General features: G+C 28.9%; 1 protein-coding gene across 1 annotated transcript in view; it reads left to right on the forward strand.

Moving 5' to 3' along the window:
* tn (tripartite motif containing protein thin) overlaps positions 1-26,510 on the forward strand; it is a 108,403-nt gene that overhangs the window by 10,502 nt on the left and 71,391 nt on the right. The window contains exon 3 of the mRNA XM_077442926.1: positions 1,609-1,706. The gene's annotated coding sequence lies outside the window, so the exon portion shown is untranslated. The remainder of the gene's footprint in view (positions 1-1,608; positions 1,707-26,510) is intronic.

Raw genomic sequence — 26,510 nt, forward strand, 5'->3', positions numbered from 1 at the left:
CAGCTGCGGATTTTGCATTTTGAATGTTGATCAATTGAGATACTATACAATTATAAGGAAAATGAATATATGGATTACTCTTCAACAGTTTTTCAGAAAGAATATGAAGCTTCTTTAATTGTTGAATAATCTAGAAAAAAAAAATGATATTAGTCGATAGATGTTGAGTGTATGTATATTTGACTTTGGATCTTTTAGAACCGATACGTAAATTTGTCAATACGCAATCAGTCGAAAAACAAATTTGGCAATGTGCGAGTGTGTTTTTCCGTTTATTTTATTGACTCTATATATATAGGAGTATATATAGGTACATATATATTAAATATATTTCATGTTTTCGTATGTCTACACTTAATCATTTGATAGGTGAATTTGTCGACAGTCAAATAAACTTGTCATCAATCCAATTTCGCAACCCTATTTATTTATTCGAATTTTTTTTTGTATGCTAAAATATGATTTTTCAAGCTTAAAAGTGTGTTGTTTGATTTAATAGCATTATTTTTCGTATCAACTCACTCTGAAGCTTGTTCAGCTTTTATTCAATAATTAGAATAGTTCGTTAGCTTTGTGTTGAACGTTGAATTTGATCGAATTTTAGTTATTAGAATCAATTATCATTAGGTTGCACTAATAAATTAAATGATAATTGTATTTATGTATGTATGCGTGTTGATACAAAAATTAATATGTAAAACATTATATGGTCTTCTAAATATGTTTAATATAAAATGGCAGCCGAAATTCAACTTATTGATAATTATAATAACACTGTTCGACAAATGACGACTTTTTTTTTGGTTCAGAGACGAGATATGACTTTTCTTATAGAATTATGCCCAGTGAACACGAGTCTGGTAATAAAAAATGTTGATTAGCTCGAGATTAGGAGATATATGTGTTTTTTAAATCGCACGATTTTTCTATATCTTGGTGTTGTCCGATCGATGTCTCAAAATCTGTCAATTTCCCGTTAAAAATGAATATTGGAATCTATAGTCGGGTATTTTATCTTTCATTTGTAGTACTTTTCAGCTTTCAAATCTCTCTAAGTAGTTCAGTTTAAATTAAAAGTCAAAAGTACGTATTTTCACTTGGGATTTTTTCCCACTGTTAAAAGTATTTTATATTGAATATTTCCTATTGAAACATGTTTATTGGAATAGCATTCTGGCCACACTATTTTTTGTTTTCGTTTAAAAGGGTTAATTGGAAGTGTGCTGAATTTTAAATCGGTGAAATTGCGTACTAGTATTTACTCGTATTTACACGAATCTGAATTGAATTAATAGGGATAATATATTAAATTGTCTTTATATGAGAATTAAATAAAATTCCACGTAGAATAGAATAGATTAATAACAAAAATTCGTTTATTTTATCGAGGTAAGCCAGTTATCAGTTATCAAGACCCTTATCGAAAATACTCATAAAATTTCATTTACGATTTGAACGCTGAGCAATAAGTTCCCATTGATAAAGAGAGTCTCTAACTCTATATCTTGGTGGGAAAATACCGACACACTCGAAGATTCCGAAATAAAGCCCTGTGTATGTACATATATAGATAAGGTTGTATATTAAAATATTCACGATTTGTTTCAGCATCCGCGGGGGATTCAGCAGTCTGAAAACACGGGGCGGCCCAGGGCTGCCGACGTTTCCCAGACGCACAACACTTTTCAACCGGCCTGTACTCAAAGGTAAGGCGAACAAATACGAAATAAAAAAGAAGGGAAACGGACAATGGGGTGGGGTGGAATCTTGACGCAAAAATGTCGGTCAGAGAATAAGAAGACCGGAAGTGAAAGAGGGGGGATGGGGATGCTGGGAATACCCTTCCTCTCTCATCGGGAGGCAGTATCGTATTACCGGTTTTCGTTTGAAATTAATTCGTTTAGCTTTGAATTGGGTACAAGTTCAACTCCTTCGGACGTAATTCACTTAAGTCAAACGAGGGCTTTCAAATGTTTTATGTAATTTGGTATATGTATGCATCTATGTATGGTCTTTTTGTTTCGTTGGTGTTGATCTCTTTTAGGGTGCAACCTTTTATTGGAAAAAATATATATTATTAATTATATATTAATATAATCTAATATATAATTTTGAAAGAGACTTTGTATGTATGTAAGCATTGTTGGTTCGTAAATCCGTGACGTCATCAAACTAATGAATATTAATAAAATGTTCACTATTAGATTGGCCATGTTCAAGCGGTTTATACTACAAATACCGAGCGAAGCCGGGTAAAAACACTAGTATATTATATTATTATTCTTTTTTACCACTCGCAGGTTGCCACAAATCGATAATTTTTCCAATTTTTGTTTGTAATTGATTTTGGAATTATATACGGGTGTTTTCACAAGTACTATACATGGATATATGTATGTATGTAGATAAATACAAGGTGTATTATAATTGACACATTTTTATCGAAATTTTTTTGATATTTTACGACGTTCTTTTCGTTAATCATAATCATCATGATCAGTTACTTTAATTTACTTTAAAAATACTTTTATTTTTATTTTTATAAATAACATCATATCATATATGTATAAAGAATAGCGCTATTATGTGTGTGTGTTTGTGTGCGATAACGCTCGCCGTACTATAATAGTCGTTTCGATTCGACATATGTACCTGACAGCTAAAACGTATGAATATAATACGAACATAATAACAGATTAACATAAAACTTCTATATATATATACTGTTTGCTACCAATTTTTCCTCTAGGCTAATAATTCTCTGAGCATTTAGCGCCATCTAATTAAAATTTATTTAATAAATTCATTTTTTTTCCTTTGGTGTTTTATATTGTTTATACATATACATAATAAGTATATGCTGTAGGGCCGACACATTTATTTTATTTATTTTTTAATTAATAGCTCAATATGGCATAACCCATACGATGATATTACATCGGGCACAACACTACTAAAAATATAAAATCAAACTCATAATCAAATTGTTGCAAAAATAAAGAAAAAGAAATTGATGTTTTCTATTAAAAGTCGGTATTATTTTTGGTTGAAATTTTATTTTACCGAAATTTACAAATGAGTTTTTGTAAAGTTACATTTTTTATAAATAGTTACATAAAATATCAGCTGTAAGCAAATGATTTAAGATTTATTAATACTCGTACGATTTCCAATGCCAGTTAGATGACACGAGATATGAATCAATCTGTATACATATGTACGTATTTTCGATTGCAATTCTACAATCTAATAATACTGGATCATTGAATGATCATGCAAATTTAGCCCAAGGTTAGTTCCGTGTCGTATAATTTAATGCTTCATATAATTTTAACATCTCGTTTAAGCGTGTGATTTCAATTGAGAATTCCGACCAATTCAAACTCAATAGGGCTCTACGTACATATGTATATACATATGTACATATGTTACATACTATACGTATTATATATTTGAATTCGTTTGTATTGTTTGTCTTCTATTAAAGTCGTAAAATCAAGTTTAGTTTCATAAAGGAAACATCTATTGTTTATCCAGGTTAAATTTTCCTTCTCTGTCTCACTCTCGATGGGTTATGTAGGTTTATTATGGTCGATTTCACAGTCTATCAACTTGCTTGATTGAACGCTTTGATATTGCTTTCTATTTTATTTTTATTATATTTTCTTTGTGTTTAAACTGTTATACATTGTTTCGATTTTATAATATTTGATGTATATTCAGTATGAAAACCGAGTCAACTTTAAAGGATCGCTTTCATTTCCGAAATATAATACAATATGCGGGGTTTCAGAGGCGAAAATGCGCCACAGTACGCTTTTCATTGTTTTCAGCAAACATGTAGAAGTCGATCCATTTCCGATCCCCTTTATGTTCTCTGCACCGATGTGTCTGTATGTCCGTCTGTTCGAGGAAGCTCGTATAAAACTCACACACGTCTATTATATAGATAAAAATGGGAGACAATAAAGAGAAGAAGTGTTTGCAGCTTTTCCGCGGAAACAATGCGCGGAAAACTCGCCACATCAAAGGAAAAGATGGAAAAGGAGAGAGGAGGGAGGGAGGAAGGGGACGTAGCACGTTTAAATTTTATTTGAACTTTTCTTCTCTTGCACTTTCTTACAAGGAGTGAGTGGGTCGCAACTTGGTCGACGTCTCTGGATACTTTGCCGAACAAGTGTTTCATACCCTGTGAGATCAAAAATAATACGTATCTGTTGGAAATTTTCAGCGATATCGCTTTTGAAACTATTTCCAATTATTTTTGTAGAAATAAATTTTCGCATCCGAGCGACGCCCGGTACTTTTATCCAACTCGGAAGTTGGGTGTGCGTAAAATGCGTAGGGCGTACAAAACGTTCCCGGAAAGTGGTTATTATTTGTAAACAGAATGCTTTGTTTATAATCAATCAATTTGAGAGTAAGATTTTTGGAACATAAGATATTGATGATATTAAATTCTGAATGCTATTACACAGGTTTAAAAAAAATTGATTTTAAACCTGTCCTATTTCTCATAAAATTTACGTTTACAGCATCTTAAATTCGCTGATTTTTAAAGTGCTGCAAATTTGTCGATATATGTCTCAATGATTGTTAATCGATGTTTGTAATTGGCCTTGAATAAAACTTACAATAAGACCATACAAATATACAATTTTTGACCATACATATGTAGATGTCGTATAAAATAAAATTAATAAATATAATAAAACTACAATGCAATAAAATTTTTGTATTATATTATTAAAAAATTAAATAAAATATCGAGATATACATACAATTTATAAATGTATATGTTTAGCACGTCGTACGTTTAAAAATTCATTATAGATTTATGGATTTACTATTAAATATTATTGCAATTTTTATATGCATTGTATTATTTAAGGCCTTCACAATTTTTTATATGTACATAGATACAATTCAATAAAGAAAAAAACTCTTTATGAATGGTTGATTTAATCGTTCTTAATAGGTTTGAGAGAAAATCAAAGTTGACTGTCGCAATGTAGACGGTCAAGTTTAGTTTCTGAAGTATTATAAATGTTAATGACGTCTAGATTCTGCATTAAAGTGGAAATTTTAAACCAAATAACACTATATGTATCTTAGAGTTTATTCATATCTAGTAGAATCAGTATTAGAGATTTTAAAAAGCTTTCATCGGAAATGAAACGCTTCGTAGTGCATTGGATTGAATTGATTTATATCATAAGAGCTTTAAGGTTTAGAAAAAATGTTTAAGCCTTAATATAACAAACATGATTTTAGCCTAATGAATTAATTTTCTATCTTTTCTATGATATTTTTAAACGTTTCTTGTACACATGTTTGTCTATGTGAATTGTCCATTAAATTATATCGCACAAATTTATAATTAAGGTGTCTGATTTGAATGTGTTTCCGGAACGTTTGAGCGTTGCGACGAGCCGCGCATCTCTCTTGGATTGCGCGTCGCTAATGATTCATCGGTATGCGACGCGCCGAAACGGTCACTAGCGAGAGTGTGGACCGAAGCCAACACACCTTTATATATACGCTGTTTGAAACAAGTGTAAAAACATGAAAAGTAAAATGTGAAGGGTGCATATAAACCAAAAAAAACCAGCATGTTCCCGTTGATATTTTTTTCAGATTTTACACGTAAACGACACGGATAACTTATTCGTGAAAAGACTATCAACTAATCCATTTCTTGCTTCGAAATAAATTTTGAATGAAGAAGTTGTTTATTTGATATTTTTTTCAGAAAATATATATATATATATATATATATATATATATATATGTATATATATATATATATATATATATATATATATATATATATATATATATATATATATATATATATATATATATGTACCTACATAGGTATCGCTTTAAGTGATTAAAATTTGTACGCTTTGATATAATTTTTAAATTTATAGTAAGTGTATGATTTTATTGAATGAAGGTATTTATGTATGTATACATATATGTTATGTATATATTCAGCAAACGCTTTATTTTTAAACATAACTATTTATTTTTATAAATTAGGTCTTTTTTTGAAAACGTTGCATATGTACATATTTTCTAATACGTATATATGAATGAATATATATTTATTTTGTGATATATAACGATTTTGTATGGGATTCAGACGCGTTGATTTTTAAAACATTTCCTGGAAATGAGAATTAAATTATACGGGTTATTATTGCATTATATATGTTTAATAACACGAAAACTATGTGAACTGTATAAGAGGTATGTAAAAATAGAATTATTCTATAATAGTGCTTGTGTAATAATAAATAAAATCCTTTTTTTAGTTTTGAAGTAATATTAAAAATTTGCTTTAAGAAATAAATACAGTTTTATTTTTATTTAATATACAAACTGACAATTATTTAATTTTGTAACAAAGTTATATAAAATACAGACCATTATAAAAACAGCTTAATAAACAACATACTTAACGGCTTAAGTTTCGCTTACGCTGATCGCATAAATTTAATCTAAATTGACATTCTTTCCATAGTTTCATCAGTCGTTTAAGCCAGCGATTCCCCAACAGTTCTTCGTCCTCAATTATAATTTAATTATAACTTTGTTGAGCTTATTTTATAATTTTGAAACGTCGGAAAATCGTTAACATTAGTTGTTCGCATATGTTTGTGCCCTTTTATCGTTAAAAAACGTTTGGCGCCATGTGTGAAAATCGGGCATGAATTTAGGCAATCATACAATATAAAAAATCGTCTAGATCATACTTATAAAATATTATGTGTATTGAAATATATGTATATATACATATGTATAGTTACTTATTTGTATATATTTTCCGGCGAGACATCGCGTCTCCACAAACATTCGTTCGAATGTGAATATTTTCCCACTCGATCGTATCAATATGTTAAAAATATAATAAATAAATATTCGGAAAATTATCGCACCGTGGAAATATTTTTGCTCGTAATTATTGTTGGAGGTTTGAGTAGCTTTTTGTGAAGTGTGCTTATAAGTTATCTGCTATTCTGGGTCAGATATTAAGCTCGAAACTGACTAAAACGGTCAAGTGGTATGCCGCTAAGTGTTATTTAAGTATTATCCGGACACTGTGGCAACACTGGAGGATTTTCGTTATAAAAGGACGTATGTCAGTTCTAAGAATTTGGTGTTGTACAATTCAAACAAACGTCTTGATTAAGTTTGAGAACATTTTGGGATGATATGTGATTGAAATTTTGATTGAAAGTGAATTATATCTATATATTCAGGATTATTTAAAATTTTAAACTGTCGACTGTTTAAAATTTTGTTTGATTTTAAAAACATACCCTGTAGATGAAATTATTTAAATAATTGGCATTGATTATTTTGATCGGAATAAAGTTTCAAAATCCGAATAAATTTCATAAACTTTTTCATTTTCCAATATGGAAATCCATCGTTTCCCAAACTATGGTATGCCAAATTTTAAAGTCTAAACACAATCTTATTCAATAGACAAAAATTATTAATATTAAAACATATATGTATGTATGTATGCTTGAGAAATTGTAATTTAATCGATTATTTTAATTGTAATTTAATTGATTATTTAGTTTGACCATAGATGTCATGTATAATGTAAATATCTAATATTATATATAATTTCGAAAAAGACTTTGTATGTTAGTTTGTATGTACATATGTATGTATGTAAGTATTTTTGGTTGGGAACTTTGAAAACAAAATAAAGTTTCTATGACGACAATTCAATCGGTTGAATATTATATTTTTTTTGATTCAAATAAATTTTATAAAAAAAAATGAATTTAAATACTATTAGATTCGCCATTTTTAAGCTGTTTATATTACACATACTGAACGAAGCCGGGTAAAAAAACTAGTCTATACACATATAAAAATGAATGTCTGTGTGTGTGCCTTTAATTATTTAGCCAGCAGCGTGGCTCGGTCGTTAAGCTTCTGCTTAATACTGAGAGGCGCCGAGTTCGATCCCTTGAGCTGACCTCGATTGAAAAGAATTTTTCTGAGTATATCTGTAATGCTGCTGGTCAGACCAGGATTTGTGACTCCTGGTTGATCGTTTCCTATCAGAGTTTGCCAATTTTCTCTGATTTCATTGTTGAAACGATTCCCGATTAAAAATTGGCTAAAAATCCTTCCTACCCACTATGTCACCACTATTAGAGTATGATTAATGTAAATATTACAATAAAAATGTATGTACAATTCATAGATGTCTCGTTAATTGTCGAGTTTAAGTCAGTGTCTCGTAATTTAGCGACTTATATAATAAAAAAATGCTGTATTGTTTGTAATTTGGCCAGGAAGGCGCATTGGGGTTTACCTGTAATGCCTTCCTGGTATGAAATAAATAAAAAAAAAATAAAAAAAAAAAAAAAAAATAAAAAAAAAAAAATAAGTTCCTAAACCACTGAACCGATTACGATGGAACTTTCAGGATTTGTTGTATGCATGTCCGGGAAGATTACTGTGAAAAAAAAACGGGAAAAAACGGAAACGGGAATGGGTGTCATTGCAACGCTATAATTTCAAATGTTTTCGCGTCGCAACCAACGTGTTCGCTGCCTGCGTTTTTCCGACAAATGGAAACAGGAACCGGAACGAAAACGGGAACGGGAACGGGAACTGTATGCGTTATAGTGGCATTGCAACGCATGCCGGGTTCAACTAGTATATAATAATTATGTATTAGTATATAATTTGGTGTGTTTCTTGATCTGTATAGTACTCTCGTCGCAATGTAGCGATCTGTAAAGATGAGTGTATACGATTAATTGAATAAATAATAATAATTTTTGTCTTTAAAAGGGGTGCAAGCATGTCTCAAGGTTTCGAAACGCCGGTTTTTCCAAATCGATTATGGAGGGAAAGCGACTGTGAGCGCAAACAACACTTGCATAGGCGATGTGTATTCGTCGATGTCGCCAAATGCGCACTCGAACACACCTAATCTTCACGCCTCTGAGCTGTTCTCGGCTCAAAAGGGTCTTAAGCCGACGGTCGAACGTTTCAAGAGGCCCTTATCCATACCCTACTATTGGTACGACCGTTCAGAAATGAAACAGAAAAATTTTCAACGGGGAAAAGCGTACAAAAGCAACGATCGCTAAAAATATCACGATCTTTTTCCATTCGGCGGTTACGTGTTGTTTTTTTTTTCATTATTATTATTTTAATTACGCACCGTATTGAATTAGCTTTCTTTGTTTTGCGATTTTTTCGTCTTGTTGCTGACGAATACGTTTTCGCTTTGTTTAGATAATTTTCCGTGGTAAATCCTTATATATTTTGGCATAGTGTACGGTCGTTTGTGTTATCGCGGCCAAATCGCAAAAGAAACGTTCGCTTTCGCTTCCAGTTTGTTTGTTTGTCCAAAAACCACGACCGAAATATCCACTTTTTTTTATTTTTAACTTAGTTTCGTTTACATAACATGTATAGATAAATTGTTATAATTAAAGAATTTGATTTAATACTACTTCTATTCGGGAGGGCACATAATGGTGGCCACAATATAAAATATGTGGCCTTTGAAATCGTTAAAAATTCAAGATTATCAATCTTAAACATATTAAATAATATAATTCAATTTTAAAATGATCAAAATTATACGATAATTAATAGACCTGGTGACTTGCAATTTGTCTGCAGTGTTGCGTCGAATTTTTACAAAATGAAAATGATTCGCTTTTAAGATCATAATAAATGCAAAATTAATAATTAGATCAAAATAATATTTCTATTGTTGAATTGATTATTTGATTATTTGAAGTTATCATAATTATTTGGCCCGGTGATTTACAGTTTGTTCGTTATTTTACGGTAAAGTATTGCAAAAAAATGTGAAATTTTGTATAATGAAGATGGTTTGATTTTAAAATCACCTTAAATCTGAAATTATTTATTTAATCAGAATAATTTTAATATCCTAGAAAAGAACAGAAATGACACTTTTAAGTGATAATAATTATTTGGCCTGGCGACTTATAGTTTGTCAGTTATATTGCGTTAAATTTATACAAAAAAATGTGTGAAGTTTTATTTCATGAAAATGGTTCGCTTTTGAAATGGCTACAAATTTCTTTATATTATATATCTATGTATACATATATATTATTACAAACATAATTACATTCTTAAAAACAAAAATTATGATAAGTTTTTAAATATTAATATATGGATTATTAGCCCAGTTACTTAAAAACTGTACATGTACAAATGTATGTATATAATAAATATTTCAAATAGTATATGACGAAAATAGGTTGCCTTAAAAATCATTATATGAGCCGTTATATTTGAAAGTGGCGAAATTCCAATTTTCAGTTCCAAAATCACTTTCTATTTGACATAATTCACAAATTGTTATCACTTCTTTCAATTCAATACGTCCTTAATCTTGGAAAAGCAGAAGAAACGTATTACAGGCCACCAGTATTTTTAAATATTGTTAAACCCGAAACATTAAATATAATGTTTCGCGAGATATTTCTCGAAATGAAGAAAGGTGGACTTATGCTATTTTAAATTATAGCGTCTGCCTTACGCATTATATGTATATAACATTTAATTTTAAAATAATAATAAATTTTCCTCAGTATTTATATTAAGTTCGCAATTTTATGGAAATAAAAAAATTGTTTTATGTGTTTGTATTATATACATACATATTACGTACACATCGATGATTTGATGAGCAGATATTGTATGTCCATTTTTGAATTCGTATCGAATTTTAAGTCTGTAGATGCTGGAATAATGCAGGTTTTTCCTTTCAAAGTAATTTATATACATATACCACATAAATTTCCTTACAAAGGAAAAACCGAAATATTACAGCATCTACTAACTATTAATTATTCGATGCAATTTCAACAATGGACATACAATATCTGTGCACCAAGCCATACTTTAAAGTAGCCAAAAATGTTACATTAATTCTGGCATCTGGTAATAATATAAAATCGTTTAAAATATAAGCAATAGTGCAATAAAGGTTTAGAATAATAATAACACTGAGCAACAAAAAATCACATTTTTGAGTTACCAGAGCGGAGACTAACCAATCTTTTACTAAATTTACCGCTCGAGTTAGTATGTTTAGATAAAAAATATTGATATAGAAAACCAATCCTTATAAATGTGGTGAAATAAAAAACTGGCTAAATAATCGCAACATAACACGGAGAAAAAATCCGTAAAAAAAATATATTTTTGACTTTTAAAATTCGCTAGACAATTAATTATAAGTATTTTAAAACAATAAAAATCGCAATCAATAGAAAAAACATCTGATTATTGATTCCAATACTCACTTTGAGCACAACAATACTAGATTTTGAGTTAAAGACCGCAAAAGCCAAAAAACTGTAAAAATCGCGCAGTTTTTTAAACGCCCATATCTCGCAAACGATCACTAACCAACAAAAATCATTATCATATTCGAGTTTAATGGGTCAAACTTAATAAAAATTGGTAAGTCTTCGCTCTGGTATTTTTTTTTTGTTGCTCAGTGTAATTGGTGGTCTTAATATTTAAGTGAGTACGCAGTATTTTATCAAATATATAAGTTCTGTAAATGTGCATAATGAACGAAACTATTGTCTTCACCAATGAAGCAAATAAAAAAATGAATTATAGAAAAATAGCAGATCTCTTATATGTACGTATTAAATTCGGCGAGAAATTCCAAACAAAGACGAATTCACTTTCAGTAACTTTTAGATGTGAAACTTTATCGCTCGAGCTACGCACCAAAATTCTAAAAAAAAATAGCTCGATCAATATTGATTTAAGACCAGCTTCATTTACATTATGTACATATATAACACACGAGCTTACGATTTTGATATAATTCGGCACGTCTCGGTTTGCGTAATTTGAGTGAGGCCTATTTATCCTTTGATTTTGTCCTTGCACGTTGGCAAGTTCTGCGCGAAATTTAGCGTGTTTGAACAGGCCCAAACCTGGACTCGGTCCTCGAAAATTACTGTTATCCACCCACCCCTGTTTGATATTGTCCAATTAATGTACGCTTTGTGTAACTTTGCACTGAATGTGTGCTTAATAACCGCCGAGAGCCGTGTAATTTGTTGCCAAAGACAAACCCCCATACGTTCTGTATACCTATACAACCTATGTGTGTGTGGATAGTAGTTTACTTTTGGCGATGAAATATCGTTTTGCTGTGCTGTTTTTAAAGGACGAAAGCGCGACCTGTCGAAGGGCAATATTTGCTGGATCTTGGACCGTTATAATGTGCACTGGTCCCGTTTGCCAAAATCTATTTTAATTACCGACGAACGAGCCAACGATTCTCTAGCAGGAATAGATTTACTGGTAGCCTTTGCTAATTGCACCTGAACGCTTTCGAAATGCACTCCATAATCGCATTTAGAGTCTATCAACTTCGTTAAAATTGAAGGTAAGCAAGTGTGTGAATGAATTTTTTCATTGTTAGGAAAATTTTTGGATGCGATGAAAATCGTAGGAGTAAATTGTTCGTTCGAAATTGTTCAAAAGGACGTTTTTCTATACGTATACTACATATGTACATATGTTGGCAATAGATGAAGTATTGGAATTGTGAGGAAATTCAAGTTCGCCATTTTGACTAATTTTCGTTATCATTATCATTATCGGTTATATTATCATTATCGGTTGCTGATAATGTTTTATTGGTGTTTTTTTTAATATTATATTTTAGTAGTGTTGTACCCGATGACATATCATCGCATGGGTGTTGGCATATTAAGTTATTAAATAAAAAAAATTAAAATAAATGTGTCGTCGGTCATGTGTTTGATCCCCCACGTGTTTGATTTTTTTTCAAATAACTTTTAAATATATTTATATTTAATTGTTTACTATGGTAAAAACTACCTACCTACCAAAAAAATGATAGAAAAATTAATTAATCAAATAAATTTTCAATAGATGGTGGAAAATTCTCTGCCAAGCGGAAAAATTGGTAGCAATTATTATATATAGAAGTTTTTTTTCTTTTATTATTGTATTCGTATAAATGTACATACGTTTTGACAGTGGTTTAGCTATAACGTATATATGTATGTAGGTCGAATCGAAACGACTATTATAGTACGGCGAGCGTTATTTCAGACAGACAGACACACAGACAGAATAGCGACATTATAAATATACATATATATATGATATGATAAACATCTCCATAATTTCTATTGTACATATGCTTAGCTGTTTGGGTTATTAAAAAGCTAATCGTTGCGTTGTAAATTTTGAACTCGACCAAAAGTGGTTACTTATTTTTTTCGTAATGCGAAATAATATAAGCATTGCGTATAGTTAAATGTTAAATTATTATATTATTCTATGAATTTTTTTATGTATTTTAAATCGTTCGTTTTAGACATAAATTATCTGTAGAAAAAAATGTATATTGTGTCGGATTTATTCATTTACCAATTTTAAATGCTGTAATTTAAAAAAAATCCATTTTAAAAATTTTGTTAATTAATTTGAAGCTTATATAATATATTTCAAAATGTAATTTCATGATTTGTTTTTTTATTTTCGACGCTCTAATTTATTAAAAAAATATACAGTTCTATATTATATTATTAATAATTTCAGAGCAAGTTAAAGTTATTTAAATTTGTTGAATCGTATTTAGAAATAATTTTACAAGTTACGATATTAAAATAAATTTAGTACAATCATATATATGTAAATAATCAATTAACTTTCAAAATATAATTCTTATAAAATTTTAATGTTTAATTTAAAAAAAAATACATATTTCATTATAGTAGTATAATATGATGATAGAGCTACTTTCTCACGGCTTAAATTTGTAATGAATAATAATATAATTTCAGTTTGGAATGAAATCATTAAGTATATAATTTGAGAAATCATCAATCTTATAATATAATACAATCTTATAATTATATAAAAATTAAGTATCCCGATTTTATATATTTAAAAATTATATCTTAAATCGGCGGATTACTTGCTTACAAATATTTTTTTTAGATTTATCTCCATAGTATATTTATCTGAATTGTTATTAGGGTTTCGCAACAAAACGAGATTGTATCCTTTTTTTACTTGATTAAATTGATACAACCTTGGTATGTATGTATATATGTTTGTAGATATTGCATTTTCCTGGATGCTTGCGAGATAAGATAAATTCGTTTTTGATATGAGACATACATACAATTTGAGACTTTGATTTCATTCTTTCGTTTTCGATTTCGCCAAATGTGCGCATTCGTTGCGATTTTCAAACTGTGCGGTTGTTGGCGGACTTTTAATAAAAACATGGCAAAATTTTAGGTCAATCGTATGTTTGAATAAGCGATAAATATCCGCCAAGTGAATTAGACTGGGCGTGGCAAAAAAACAGGCGATTTTCAAATCTCGTTAACTTTTTTAATTAATCTAATTATGAGAATAATAATTAACATAATTAAATTATAAATCTCAACGTCTACTAACATATAAGCGAAATTTTCATAATGATCTTTATAATAAATTAAGTATTCAAATAAGTTTATTTCACAACTTTAAGTAAAATTCAGCAACAAATCTTCGGTCTTTTGGTTAATTACATATGTATAACTTGCGGTTAACTAATCAGTGGCCAAATATGTACATATAAAATACATATAATATTCGAACGTTAAAATGTCCATTCTATGAGAACAGAAAATCATTTTGTGTTTTATTTATTTATTAAGATGTGTTTTTGTTTTTAATATAAATTTATATATCATATTGCAAAGTGATTTGTCAAAATAAACTGATCATTTAATTGAAAAAATGATCGTTAAATATGAAATACTGACCGTTTGAATGCTTATCAATTGAAAAATTAAATACATATTATATTTTATAAACATAATTAATACAATTATTAATTTAAATAAGTACCATTACATCAATTTGTATGAAAAATTTATGCATAATATAATATTTGGGCTTGGAATGAATTGTATGTAAAATTTTACTGTTGCGTCGTATTTTTTACCGTATGAATTATCGTAAAATTTACGGTTTATAGTTTAGTAATGATATCTTATTTAAACTTTTTATAATTAAAAACTTTAGAATGGTGTGATATTTATGTATTTTTTGTTGATATTATTTAAAAAAAATATATAAACGGTCACCCATATTTTTCCCGCGTTGCTACTAATGTGAGTGTCAAAACAAGAAAAGCCGCTAATTTCGACATTTTTTTCGCTTAAGGTGTCGAAAGGAAAAGCTCTCCTCGTTTCCTTTTCTTTCCGTTTTTAAAAGGAAAAAGACAAATGCTTCCGCCTAATTGGTAACGTCGCGTTAACAACTTCTAGGGTTATTATAACGCCGTTAATTGACGTTCAAATATTTATAGAACACTTTTTAAGTCGTTCTTTAATATATCAGTAATATTGGATAAACTGAGCTTTGCTCGCAAAGGAGTGAAATTTCATTCAAACAATAAATTAATTGAATTAACTTTTTTATAGAAAAATTTTAACAATTTTAGATGATATATTTTTGATGAATTATTATTTCAAAGAATTATGCTGTGAACTGATTTTATCTAGGTTTAATTTAAGCCTCTAATTTTATTTGATAGTTGTCAATTTTGAATTCATTTACTATCAAATACCTCGAATTGAACGAAATAAAGATAAAATGATCATCGGTGTTTCTTAAATATCTGGATCACTATTAAATAAAACGTGAAAATTCGTTCAAAAAATAAAATAATCGAAGTATCTTTTTGTTTGTTTGAGTTTAAACAATTTTAGATGATATATTTTTGAAAATATTTCAAAGAATGATGCTGTGAATTGATTTTATTTCGGTTAAGTTAAGCCTCTGATTTCATTTGATGACTGTCAACTTTAAATTCTTATAAATTTTGTATTCTAACAACCCAATAATTTATATATTTATTTAAAGTTTGGACCATTGTAGAAAATAAACAAAATTATAACTAAATAAATTAGAAATAACAAAAACAAAGCATATATGTATACACAAACAACACATTTAACACGATCATAAAACTACTAAGCTATATATGTATGTAATAGCGTATAAAAATAATAAAAATTATAAATTATAAAAAACAACAAAGAAGGGAACGTCTTATAAAAGAAAAAAATACATAAATATACACAGATAAAAATGCATTTATACTTAATCATAAAAAACAATAGCAATTAATAATAGCGGATAACGTAAAAATATAAAATATAAAATAAAACATAAGGAATGTCTTGCACCTACAGCCTGTTCCAATAAATAAAAACCAACTGCAAATACAAAACATCTCTGTGAGGCCCAAATGGAAGAGAGTAAATAAAAATTCCACTCATAAATCACAATCAATCATGAAAGCAATGATGAGCGCAGACTACCAGACAAATAGGTTAGAATAATATCCGACAATTTACGCTCACTAAAGTGGAAAATATCACATTCAGACTAGGCAGCAAAGATTTTTATTAAGAAGTCGAATAGCTCTTGGCATAGGAGCCATTCGAAAAAGAAAAAGATATAATATAATAATATAAAGCTTGTCAAAAAGACATAATTTCAATTTGAAATTTTAGCGCACTTTATTTTCTTTGATTCATACTTACTATTAATTGATGTAGGGAAATTAAAGTTTCACAGACACTAACGATTTCACTATAGCATATAGTTAATAGATACACAAGGAAATCTCGTTCGCTAGTTTAGTACGATGACGATGAATCTACCGAGGCGAGATAAAAATCAACCCGGAAGTGATCGTCTATACAATCCGGAAGTGTGTATATATTTTTCGCAAATGTCTAAATTGTATGGGTGTCGCAATTATTATCCTAGATGGAGATTTGTTATCATCACATAACGACAGAATGAGTATGCAGGCGGCATTAGCGTTTATTCTTCGCGAGAATTATGAGGATATTAATCAAAGCGGGCACGAGGCACAATTAAGGCTACACTAGCGCCCCCTGTTACCCCTTTCCACCCCCGAGAGGCATTCGTCTTATTTAATAAAATTAAATGTTTCACTCGATGTGTAAGGGGAAGGCTGTGTAATAACCTTTTAGTTTTGTATATAATATTAAGATATATAAAATTATAAAATAAAAAAAACTCAAGTAAAAAAAAACTGTAGTAAAAAATAAATGTATTTAATAAAACTGTAGTAATAAAATAATGTACTAAAATATAAATAAAATAAAAAGGCAATTTAAACAATATTTCAACAACAAATGTACAAATATGTGGGACTTCATGATCAATATTTCAATCAAAGAGATTTCAATGATTGGGGTTTCAATCAAAATTATGATCCCGGCTTAAACTAATGTAATTAAATATATTACTAAGAGGTTTGGGTCGCATATGATGATATATGTACGTATGTGATGATTTTAAATCGGCCCAAACCTCTTAGTAATATATTTAATTACATTAGTTTAAGCCGGCATCATAATTTTGATTGAAACCCCATTCATTGAAAACTTTTTGATTGAAATAGTAATCATGAAATCCCACATATTTGTACATTTGTTGTTGAAATATTGTTTAAATTGCCTTTTTATTTTATTTATATTTTAGTACATTATTTCATTACTACAGTTTTATTAAATACATTGATTTTTTCTACAGCTTTTTTTTATTTTATAATTTTATATATCTTAATATTATATACAAAACTAAAAGGTTAGTATTTAAAAAAGTTTTTTTTACCGGGGTTTTTATTTTAAAATTTTTAGTTTACTAGTTATATAACCGGAGTAGAACTTTTAAATCAGCTGATAACTAATATCTAAAAATAAAACTATCACTGTTTGATCTGTGTACATATATTAAGCTTGTATTGGTTAGAATTTTTTTTGTTTTGTTTTGATTTGAGGTTATGGGTTAAACGTCATTCTGTCAGATTCACCGAACAGTGTTGCCACCCTGCATAAAGGCCGATGTGGCAACACCCAAGACCGTTGGCTCAGCAAGCCTCCACAAAACTATAAATATTTATATATTAGATATAACGAGAATCTATAAAGCAAATTTTATAAAATATAGAGTGAAAAAAGAAAAAGTTATAGGCGTTTAAATAATTAAAATTTGACAGCGAGATGGCAGGGCGAAAAGTAATGAAACTACCGATGTGAATGATGAATGTGACAGATAAACGTCACCGTGTAATACGATGCAGTATTTTCAAACGTGTCTAATATGATATTTTTTCACCATCGTAATTGCGGATGATACCTTAGCTTATATTGATGACCAAAATGAGCAATATGGCAAAGTATGAAAACGATCGGATAAGAGATAAGGGATATAAAAAATGACCGCTTACACGAAAACCATGTGAAACGTATAAGAGGTTAGTAAAAATTGGACCGGATTAAATTACTAAGATTTATATGTATGTATGTATATATTTTTTTGAATATCTTTCTACCTAACTTGGCTCACTCTCGATGTTGACTTGTTTGTACATATGTATACATACAATACATGGCTATGGTAATATCTCACTTTAAAATGTTTTCTTAGAATGTATCTTAGCGGAATATAGCGTGTAATTAACATTCCGCAGAAAGCGTTGAATTAAATACCATCGCGTACGAAAATGTTTCGTGTGTTGAAAAAACGATAGCAGAATACCTCAAACGCGCTTTGAATGTTTACTAAATTGTATTAAGTATTGCGAATTATACCTTTCACGTATATTTATTTTTAATGATACATTAATAACCTCATTTCGAGATGAATTTTTTATTTGTTTATAAATTAAGATTGCAAAATTTCGTACAGTTTGCTGCTTAAAAACGTTCACCACCATATGTATATGAAAATCGGGTATAAACTTGTATGCAATCGTGTAATATGTTTTGCCTCTGTAGCAAATCTACAGTTTTCAATTCGAACTATCAAACTGATGCATACTATCTTTGACTATATGTAGACAGTAAAATTTTCTGAAAAGATTTGATTTTTACAAGGTTTTTCTTAGTTTATAACGATAAGTGTTCCCTTCCTAAAATTCTTCCGATCGCTTTAAAACTTTTCCATTTTCCAAGGTTTGGTCTCTGATTCCAATTGTGTCTGCTAAGTCGATGGTGAAATATAGTCGTAATCAACATGTTTAAAGATTCACTTAAAACCTTGGGTCACGGAAGGAAGATATGATATAAAGGCGACCCAAGGTTTTAAGTAATTTTATATATAATTACATTAACCCTCTAGTATATACATATATATTATAACTTTGTATGAAGTAATATATTTAATTACATTAATCCTTCACGTTAATCATCTAGTATACATATTATTTTTGATTTATTTAAATTAATTTCTCTAAGATTATCACTTAAGTCGGGACTTTAACTTATAGCTTAGTAATTTTAATATTTATTTTTTCTAATTTATAATTCGCTTGATAAAGGGTGGCAATTGATTCATTTTGTATTTTATATTAATATTCAATGAACAGAATTTAAAAAAATTAAAGAAAATATTGATCTACATAAGTGAATAAGACACAAACTTTATTTAAAAAAATTAAATTTTTTAAACAAATTATAATATATAATTTAATTAAATATCTAAAACATGTATGTAATATATTATTCTTGTTCCATTTCATCATTTTTTTTAATTTTGGTGGATCTACACTGAATTAAACGGCTCGGGTGTGTGAAATTAATAAATGTAATAATTTTTAAGAAAATATTGTAGTCTACAGTCTAAATTAGATAGTATGGAAAATTGTACGGTTTTTAAATATAAAACTGTTACAGATTTGCATATCTCTCTCTACAGGTACCTTATTCGACTTGACAATCATTATTTTTGCAGCATTTGTTTCCGAATGACAAATATAGACATATTAAAAAGCAATATTGAAATTGTAGGAATATTTTCACACGAACTATGTATTATATATGTTATAAATAAATTTTTCAGCGACTGTTTAAACGCCAGAAATAACTTAGGCGTCTGTGAAACTCTAAATAAATTCACTTTATATCGCTTTTTTCCGTCGTATATTAGTATATATAATATTAATAAATATTCTCACTACCTACGCGAAGAGTGCGTTGCAAATTTGTAGTCTGCCGCTTCTACACGTTACATATTTATTTTTTTTATTTTGGCAAAGGTAAATTTTTCACAATGTAAAGACGTGGACTTGTTATACTTCCAACTACAATCGTTAATATTCCAGGTTTGAAATTTTCAAACGTTTGTGTGTTTTGAAACTCATCACACACAAAACACACAAAGCGGCCCGATAGACACAAAGGAGAAAGGTATATTATAATCCCAGTTAGTTATTATTATTATATTATTTCGTTTAAGAATTAATCCAATTCGTTTTTAATTCCGGCGCTGGATTAAGCATCGGTGAATAATAATATTAATATTATTAATTCAGACACACACGTAATAGTAAGTCGAGTTAAGCTGCTTATCTAAAATTCATTCTCAGATTCGTTTCATTTTCGACGGTCGCCTTTCTTATTTTGCCCAGTGTTATTTTAAATATTATTTTATATATGTCGTTGTGTGGTTTTGAATATTGGTGAGGATTATGTGTATTTTTTAGAAAAATGCGACACGTTTCAAAAATTTCACCGTCACGACTGTACAAATTACGATGACCCGTCCGAGAAAAGTTGTTGATGAATTTTTCCGAACGTTAAATTCTCGCCCACTCCAAATGGAGAGTCGGAAAATAATACATGTGACTAACTGTTTCATTATTTTTAGAATGCTCTTTTAAAAAGGTGGTTTCTCAGTGATGATTCCGTATTTAATGTGCGGAAAATATTCTTGGCATGCGCCATTAAATATTGCTCCAAATTTAATAGTCGAAATTTTTACGTAGGATTTTTAAAATAACAAATTTTAGAATGAGATTTGTATGCACATATACTATTTACTATTTATAATTATTCTCCTCCTCCTCATTGACTTTAAACTAAACTTCTTGACTATAGTCAACTTGGTTGAGTAAAAGTTAAAATGAGAAAAGATAAAATGGAACTTTTCTATTAAATTTTACAGTCTATTTAAATATCGTGAGATAATTAATATGTATACCAAATTTCGTGGTTCAAAATTAAAAACTATTATAGCGAATGAAAAAAGACATTAATTTGTATTTATTAGGATTTAACAAAAAAACATCAACAAATTGAAATATGTATAAATGATGAATTAAAAAATTGCATAGGTTATTTAAAGAGCGTTTGAGTTAACAAGTGTTCATAATATTTGTCCACTTTATAGTATTCGCCTTTTATTAGCAAAAAAAATGAAAGTCATCTCTCAGTGTCTTGGATATTTTGTATGAAAGTATGTTTTAAAATTGGGGAAAAAAAGTACATTTTCAAGGTCAAATTTTTCTGTGCCAAAGATTAAAATAAATTTTAGTTGTTATTCAAGTTCCTTTCATGTTTGGATGTGAACGTTTCTGTTAGCTTTATTTATTTTTCATTGAGTTTATTGAATCAAACTTAAGCCTGGCTTAATTTTATATTGAACTACAAGACATCCTATACTTAGCGAAGATTTTCTTTTTCATTCATTAATTTTTTAACGATAGTAGCGCCAGCGAAGGAAAAAGTTCATCTCTCGGGAAAACTCTTACACGTGTTTATTTCATCTAAGGTACAATTTCTTTTATACATGCAATAAAAGAAAAATACGGCCCAGAGTTTTGAGCCCTCGGTTGTATATTTTTATAACCTTAAATCATGTTTATGCGCTACTTGCTTATGCTCCTGCATACGCGCACACAATTAATGTACCGTTAAAGAAAATTCAAATTTATTCACACACACATACGAAAAAAAGGCCTACCGAGGAAAAACTTAAATTGAACTTTCAAAGAACTGATTAGAATTAAACCCATTGGTGTGCTACATATCTAGGCCTGTTATATAATGCCCAAAAGGGAACATGTTTATCTTTTTAACCCTCTGTTGTACTTCATTTAAAGTTGGTCCAATGCGAAACATGAAAAATAATTGCGTACAATTTCAAACCCAACTATGGTCTTAGTTGGAGTACCAACTAGATATTATTTCACACTAAACGATTCTATATTTAACAACTGTATAATTTTATGGCGAACAAACGTACTTTTCCAAAGTAACCAGGTGGTTTTGTATGGAAGTCCTACGATCCCACGATTCGAGTCCTTCCAAAACTCACCTAGGCTCTAATACAGGGACTAATATACTGAAGTATATTACTGTAAAAAAATTGGTTATCCTAAACTAAAAACTGTGGATTTTGCAAAACGTATAAACAAACATGAAGATGTACAAATACTATTCAGACAATTATTGAAATCATATTGTAGATAATTGAATATAGAAATGGAATAACACTAACTAAATTGAATCTTTAAGATATGACATGAAATTAGTTTTAATTTCTTTTTATATAAATTTTTTTATTTTGAAATATATTTTATTTCCACTTTTACTAAAATAAGTTTTAGAAGGGTACAAGAATCAATTAATTAAAAATAAAAAAAATTACACATTATATGTATTTATATCGAATTTAATACATTTTCATTTTTGGTCCTTAATAAAAAATGTTAATAAAAAAATGTTATAGAATCCCCAGTGCAAAAAAAAATATTAACGAACATGCATCTAAAAGACGGCTCGGAAAATTAAATTTTTGGTGATTTATAAATATTTTATATGACAATACTTTTTGAAAACAAAACAAGTATTGCTTTACAAAACTGCAAGTTCGAGAAACACTGGCTTCGCAAAAAATATAAAACATACATGAAAAACTTCCCAAAGATTCACTGGATTTTTTTAAACGTTAAATAGCAAAAAAATGAATTTTCAAACAAATAAAAAAAATAGTCGAAGTTTGTGTCGAGCTGAGCTCGACATACGAGTGCAGTGCGTGTAAGGTCGCGTCAAGACCAGTTCGACATACGAGCTAAAAGGGTTAGTAATAAGATATTTTTTTCATTTAAAGTTCTCCATCGTCCTCTATTTCACGAACTTTATCCTCCATTTGTATTTTTTTAACTCGTTACCAGTATATCTATATATTATACATATATACCATTAAAATCTTTTTTTTTCACTGATTTTAATTTTTATGATGACAATTAGGTCATTGCTGTTTTGAATTAATTTCTGAGCCATCCTGTATATGGCACGCTCTGTTGTGTGTGTGTTAAGCAGACGCACGAGCTAAGGAAATTGTTGTTAGACAGTAAATTACATTAAAACAAATGCTCGGCATACTACAATCTACGAGAGATGCCCGCAAGCGAGCGACTGGGATGGGGATGGAAAACACTTTTCCTCGGAAAACACCGTCGCTACCTGGGAAATGGATGTCTTTTGATAAACTGTAAAAGCTATTCTCATCTCTGCTCAAAGTGCTCAAAGGCAGCTGTCGCGAAAACGACGCCAAAATTATCATCCGAAAAGCTTCCGAACGTCGGTCGGCTCTAATTTTCTAATCCCCAGCACAAGTTTGCTGTATCCGAAATTAAAAATAAATCAATTTGGGCTTTTATCGATTTTTTTCATACATATCGACTGCCAAACAATGAATTTTTATCGACGATCTTATAATGAAAGGTTTTTATGTGTGGGGCGCGTGATCATCGTTACTTTTTTATTTGAAAACTTAAATATTATCAGAAAAGGGGGAATTTTATGATCGTTCCGGTCGATGGATTGTATGTTAAAAAGTTTACGTATTCTGGTATAATTTACGATAGATCAAAACAGAAGATTATTTTTTTGTAGAATGCGATACCATAATGAATGTTTGAATCAAATTTAATACTTTTTATTGGAATACAACTTAATTAGACTTGCAATAGATTACCTAAATACAATCTGCTTTAGATCGTCGACTTTAGAGAGTATTTAATTAATATTGTGTATTAGATGTATTATGAGCATTTATAAGAATTATAAATAGGTTTTTGAGATCTTTTTCTTATCATGACATTAACATTATAATAATATAATACTATGATTACTAACAAAATTTAATTAAAATTGTAAAATAGAAAATGATCAGTAGATCAGTAGCTATCAAAATAGATGGATTATTAACATTATTTAGTAATAATAAAAAGCATTAAAAAATAAAAAAAAGACTTGCATAATATGTGTTAATTTCATGTTAGTTCAAATATACATACATACATATGTTCATTGAATCCAATTTAATATCAAAAACATCGCGCCAAAATAAGTCACTCAATGCGTTCAAAACTGGAAATATACTCATTTTCTTTGAAGGTGTAAAATATATATTTTTTTTATTATATACGAAATAAAACCGCAAATTTATAATCATCAAAGCTAAAGCCGGTTTAAATACAGTATTTCATACGCCAGTTTATTACGTCTCACCCTATACGTTATAGAACGACGAACTTGGCCTCTCCTTTGCGCCGAATAGTAAAATAAAAAAATTTACGACCCAGAACTTTCTTCCATAGTAAAAAGCGCAGTCGTTAAATCTTCATTCGCAATAATCCTTGATAACATCCCTCTCTATCTCTGTCTGGCCTCAAATCGGTCAAAATATTAACTATCGTCTCGAATGGTGCTCTAAAGTGCAAAAGAGATGGCTTGGGACGGATCGAGTTAAATTATACAAGAGTCATCGCTTTATAATCAGTTTCAACGGATTACCTTTGAAATCGCTTTTGCATAGGAAATCCATTTTCCGCAGCGAGATTGGATGGTCCGTGCACAATTTATGGACGTTTGAGTTTAATGTTGATTCAAATGACCTTTATAAATTGTCGTTAAGGCAGGCACTTAGCTCGGAAAAATTAAATTAGACCGGTACAATATGGAAAATCGGTACGAATTAAATGGTCAATCACTTTTACAAAAAATTTGATTACGGTTTACATATGTATGTATTTTAATAAGTTAGCCTTTTATTCTTTGATTTAAATACTGTTTGACAAGCAGAAAATAGTCCAAGCAGTCAATGTCCGATAATATATGTACATACATATGTATAATACTGATCATCCATGTACATGCTGGCCAAATAAATAAACAGGCACATTTCATCTGTCTACGGGTATATATGTATTTAATGGTACAATTAGACTGTTGTATTACATATGTATGTATATATGTATGTACATACAGACATACGTAGTTATAAAATTGAGACTGTATTTTAAATGAAATTTTGATTTATCTATAATTTTACATGATTGTGAGAAAACAATATTTATACGTTTCTTTTTTATGAATGAATTTTTAAATTTATAATTTTATTTTTTTTTGTGCCTAAAAAATTGAATATCTGATAAATTTGTATTTCTATACAAATTATTAAAATATTTTTTTTATATTAAATAATAATTAATTATTTGTTGGCTTACATAATTTTTGTCATAATTTATGGAGGGGAGGTATTTTTTTAGGCTTTTTTGAATGCCAGGAAACGTTTATAAAAATAATGTACATATATTTAATGGTTAAATTACGAATTTAACATTTAACGATTGAATCAGGTCAATGTATATATATGTATATGTATATAAGAGAATGTACCACTAAATGGAAAATTTCCCGGCTTTTTTCAATTCTCAACCACCCGAGAAACGCCAAGCAACGTTTTATATACATATATATTTATAGAGGAGAAGTATTTTTTAGGCGATTGAATCAGGCCAATGTATATATATATATATATATATATATATATATATATATATATATATATATATATATATATATATATATATATATATATATATATATATATATATATATATATATATATATATATATATATATATATATATATATATATATATATATATATATATATATATATATATATATATATATATATATATATATATATATATATATATATATATATATATAAATATATATAAATATATATATATATATATATATATATATATATATATAAATATATATATATATATATATATATATATATATATATATATATATATATATGTATATACGAGAATGTACCACTAAGTGGAAAATTTCCGGGCTTTTTTCATTTCTCAACCACCCGAGCAACGACAAGCAACGTTTATACATAAAAATACACATGTATTTCAAAATAGTGTATATGTAAAGGCTTAATTACAAATTTAACATTTTACGTTTGAATCAGGTCAATGTATTTATGTATGTTTATACGAGAATGTACTATTAATTGGAAAATTTCCTGGAAAAACTTCCCGGATAGAACGCATGTAATATACACTATTTCTAAATGGATGTTTTTTTTTATGTATAAACGTTGCCTGGCACTACTCGGGTGGTTGAGAATTGAAAAAAGCCTAAAAAATAGCTTTCCCCCCCCCTTAAACTTATCTACAGATGACTAATTTAGGATACGATACCAATATGATGGTATAAATATATTTATTTATAGAGGGGATGTATTTTTTAGACTTTTTTCAATGCCAG

The sequence above is a fragment of the Arctopsyche grandis genome, chromosome 12, assembly GCF_051622035.1.
Source record: "Arctopsyche grandis isolate Sample6627 chromosome 12, ASM5162203v2, whole genome shotgun sequence".
Lineage (NCBI taxonomy): Eukaryota > Metazoa > Arthropoda > Insecta > Trichoptera > Hydropsychidae > Arctopsyche > Arctopsyche grandis.